A 5000-nucleotide genomic window follows, 5' to 3' on the forward strand; every position below is an offset into this window, starting at 1 on the left:
GGAATTCCTCGTTCATGGGGAACAATTTCACAGCCCCAATCCCTATCACGAAGGAGATTCAACGGGTTTCCCAACCCTTTCGGGCCAGGGAGAAAGCCACGCTGATTCCTTCAGTGTAGCGACGCGTGCGGCCCCCGGACATCTAAGGGCATCACAGACCTGTTATTGCTCAATCTCGTGTGGCTAACGCCACTTGTCCCTCTAAGAAGTTAGCGCCGACGCGTGAAGGATCCGGCGAACTATTTAGTAGGCTAGAGTCTCGTTCGTTATCGGAATTAACCAGACAAATCGCTCCACCAAACTAAGAACGGCCATGCACCCACCACCCACTGAATCAAGAAAGAGCTATCAATCTGTCAATCCTTACAGTGTCCGGACGGGGTGAGTTTTCCCGTGTTGAGTCAAATTAAGCCGCAGGCTCCACTCCTGGTGGTGCCCTTCCGTCAATTCCTTTAAGTTTCAGCTTTGCAACCATACTTCCCCCGGAACCCGAAAACTTTGGTTTCCCGGAAGCTGCCCGCAGAGTCGATGAAGCAACACCAGCGAATCGCTAGTTGGCATCGTTTATGGTCAGAACTACGACGGTATCTGAATCGTCTTCGAACCTCTGACTTTCGTTCTTGACTAATGAAAACATGCTTGGCAAATGCTTTCGCAGTTGTTCGTCTTGCGATGATCAAGAATTTCACCTCTAACACCGCAATACGGATGCCCCCGTCTGTCCCTCTTAATCATTACCTCGTGTTCCGAAAACCAGCAAAATAGAACCGAGGTCCTATTCCATTATTCCATGCACCATTATCAGGCAACGTGCCTGCTTTGAACACTCTAATTTCTTCAAAGTAAACGTTCCGGCCACCCAAAACGCTCAATGAAGAGCACCATGGGCTGAACAACCGGGAAGCGTTAGGATGGGAAACAAAACACACAGTGACCGCCGCGAGGCGGACCGTGCGCCCATGCCTGAGATCCAACTACGAGCTTTTTAATCGCAACAACTTAGTATACGCTATTGGAGCTGGAATTACCGCGGCTGCTGGCACCAGACTTGCCCTCCAATAGATCCTCGTTAAAGGGTGTTTAAAGTGTACTCATTCCAATTACGGAGCCTCAAAAGAGTTCCGTATGTTATTTTTCGTCACTACCTCCCCGTGCCAGGAGTGGGTAAGTTGCGCGCCTGCTGCCTTCCTTGGATGTGGTAGCCGTTTCCTCATGCTCCCTCTCCGGAATCGACCCCTGATTCCCCGCTACCCGTTGCTAACATGGTAGGCAGATCACGTACCCATCGTCATTTGATAGGGCAGACATTTGAAAGATGCGTCGCCGGCTCGAGGCCCATGCGATCGGCACAAAGTTATCCAGAGTCACCAAAGGACGGGCAGAACCCGACTGGCTTTGAACTAATAAAGCGCTCTTTCCCCGAGGGGTCGGAGCTGGTCGGCATGTATTAGCTCTAGAATTACCACAGTATCCAAGTAAATTTGGATCATCTAAGGAACCTCGACTGATTTAATGAGCCATTCGCGGTTTTCACCGTACGAGGGTGTGAACTTAGACATGCATGGCTTAATCTTTGAGACAAGCATATGACTACTGGCAGGATCAACCAGAATGCAACCCGTATTCTGCGTGCCCCCGGGAGACGGTTGCAGCGCCAGTTGGGCCCGCTGCTCACAGAAACGAGGGCTGAGCTCTTTCCGTGGGCGGTACGCGGCAGCACTATCAACTGAAACCACCGGACAACAGATTCAGGGCCTGAGAGTGCAACGAATCCATCGGTCTCGGCGGGAGGCGCGCCAAGAAGAAGAAGGAGGAGGAGGAGACCAGACCGGACCGGACCGGACCCCACCCTTTCTTCCTCCTCGACACCGTCTCCCGCCCGTTTCCACGTGCCGGACGGACGCCCGGTTAGAGACGGCGCGGCCCTTGACGAGATGAAGCAGGCGTTACGCTTTGGGACGCCGAAGGGGCTGGGGAGCACCAACGACCGTCAGTGAGGGAGGAGAGAAAACGCTTCTCTCGACCGTCGTCAGCGAACGCACCGAACCTTCTACGGACCGTGAGACGCGGCCGACAAGCCGAGCCCCGGCAAAGGAAGCCCGGCGAGGCGGCCGTGCGCGTTCCACACTTGGACGCGCAGGCGGGAAGCTCGGCAGCCGGGCGGGTAGCCTGCGGGAGCTGGTGGGCTCCCGAGACCTCCCGTCCCCCGACTCGGGCCTCGCACGCCGAGCGGTCGCTAGCTTGCCAGTGCAAAAGACAGAAGCGCGGGGGCAGTAAAGCCAGGCGGACGGGTCGACCGTTGCGGCTGTGCGCCGACCGGAGCGATCCGCCACGCCAACGCCGCGTCCCCCCACAACCAGGGTGTCGCATAAGGCGCTGCGAAGGTGGACCTTGATCCACATTGGGCAGAGCCTGAGTTGAGGCCCCCCAGCACGTGCCTGGGGACCAGGCCGTTGAGGAGTAGGCCTTTTTTTGAGGGCCCAGAAAGTATTTTGGCAATTGTAGCGAGGTTTTTGGAGTTTTATCCACAACCTTTACCTGCCTTTTTTTCTTTTTTTCCTTTTTTCTCTCTCCGAGCATGCCAAAGTTGATAGAAAACGCGGTTCGGCATGGACGGGAGCAGGCGTTGAGGAGTAGGCCTTTTTTTTGAGGGCCAGAAAGTATTTTGGCAATTTTTTACTTTTTTATCCACAACCTTTACCTGCCTTTTTTTTTCTTTTTTTCCTTTTTTCTCTCTCCGAGCATGCCAAAGTTGATAGAAAACGCGGTTCGGCATGGACGGGAGCAGCGTCGTGAGGAGTAGGCCTTTTTTTGAGGGCCCAGAAAGTATTTTGGCAATTTTTTCTTTTTATCACAACCTTTACTGCCTTTTTTTCTCTCGAGCATGCCAAAGTTGAGAGAAAAACGCGTTTTGGATGGACGGGAGGAGGTTGTGGAGGAGTAGTCATTTTTGAATGGCAGCGGAAAGCTTTTGGGCAATTGTAGCGAGGTTCTTCGGACTTTTATCCACAACCTTTACTGCCTTTTCTCAGCGAGCATGCCAAAGTAGAGAGAAAACGCCCTTCGCCATTGACGGGACCAGACGTTGACGACTACGTCTTTCTTTTTTTCACGGCGCCTGAACGATTTGGGCAATTCTCCACAGCGCGTTTACTTTTTATCCACAACCTTTACCTGCCTTTTCCTCAGCGAGCAATGCACAAAGTTGAGAGGAAAAGCCCGTTTGGCATGGACAGGAGCAGGCGTTGACGACCCAGGTCTTTTTTTTGGTCTTTTTTTTTCACAGCGCCGGGAAGGATTCAGGCAATTCTCCAAAGCCGGTTACTTTTATCCACAACCCTTTACTGGACCTTTTTTTTCTTTTTTTCCTTTTTTCTCTCTCGAGCATGCCAAAGTTGATAGAAAACGCGGTTCGGCATGGACGGGAGCAGGCGTTGAGGAGTAGGCCTTTTTTTGAGGGCCCAGAAAGTATTTTGGCAATTTTTTACTTTTTTTATCCCACACCTTTACCTGCTTTTTTTTCTCTCCGAGCATGCCAAAGTTGAGAGAAACGACGTTAGGCATGGACGGGAGAGGTGTGGAGGAGTAGTCCATTTTTGAAATGGCAGCGGAAAGATTTTGGCAATTGTAGCGAGGTTCTTCGGACTTTTATCCACAACCTTTACTGCCTTTTCCTCAGCGAGCATGCCAAAGTTGAGAGAAAACGCCCTTCCGCATTGACGGGACCAGACGTTGACGACTACGTCTTTCTTTTTTTCACGGCGCCTGAACGATTTGGGCAATTCTCCACAGCGCGTTTACTTTTTATCCACAACCTTTACCTGCCTTTTCCTCAGCGAGCATGCCAAAGTTGAGAGGAAAACGCCGTTTGGCATGGACAGGAGCAGGCGTTGACGACCAGGTCTTTTTTTTGGTCTTTTTTTTCACAGCGCCGGAAGGATTCAGGCAATTCTCCAAAGCCGGTTACTTTTATCCACAACCTTTACTGGACCTTTTTTTTCTTTTTTTCCTTTTTTCTCTCTCCGAGCATGCCAAAGTTGATAGAAAACGCGGTTCGGCATGGACGGGAGCAGGCGTTGAGGAGTAGGCCTTTTTTTGAGGGCCCAGAAAGTATTTTGGCAATTTTTTACTTTTTTATCCACAACCTTTACCTGCCTTTTTTTCTCTCCGAGCATGCCAAAGTTGAGAGAAAACGCCGTTTGGCATGGACGGGAGGAGGTGTGGAGGAGTAGTCCATTTTTGAATGGCAGCGGAAAGATTTTGGCAATTGTAGCGAGGTTCTTCGGACTTTTATCCACAACCTTTACCTGCCTTTTCCTCAGCGAGCATGCCAAAGTTGAGAGAAAACGCCCTTCGCCATTGACGGGACCAGACGTTGACGACTACGTCTTTCTTTTTTTCACGGCGCCTGAACGATTTGGGCAATTCTCCACAGCGCGTTTACTTTTTATCCACAACCTTTACCTGCCTTTTCCTCAGCGAGCATGCCAAAGTTGAGAGGAAAACGCCGTTTGGCATGGACAGGAGCAGGCGTTGACGACCAGGTCTTTTTTTTGGTCTTTTTTTTTCACAGCGCCGGAAGGATTCAGGCAATTCTCCAAAGCCGGTTACTTTTATCCACAACCTTTACTGGACCTTTTTTTTCTTTTTTTCCTTTTTTCTCTCTCCGAGCATGCCAAAGTTGATAGAAAACGCGGTTCGGCATGGACGGGAGCAGGCGTTGAGGAGTAGGCCTTTTTTTGAGGCCCAGAAAGTATTTTGGCAATTTTTTACTTTTTTATCCACAACCTTTACCTGCCTTTTTTTCTCTCCGAGCATGCCAAAGTTGAGAGAAAACGCCGTTTGGCATGGACGGGAGGAGGTGTGGAGGAGTAGTCCATTTTTGAATGGCAGCGGAAAGATTTTGGCAATTGTAGCGAGGTTCTTCGGACTTTTATCCACAACCTTTACCTGCCTTTTCCTCAGCGAGCATGCCAAAGTTGAGAGAAAACGCCCTTCGC

This window comes from Babylonia areolata, unplaced genomic scaffold (assembly GCF_041734735.1).
Source record: "Babylonia areolata isolate BAREFJ2019XMU unplaced genomic scaffold, ASM4173473v1 tig00007501, whole genome shotgun sequence".
NCBI classification, from domain to species: domain Eukaryota; kingdom Metazoa; phylum Mollusca; class Gastropoda; order Neogastropoda; family Buccinidae; genus Babylonia; species Babylonia areolata.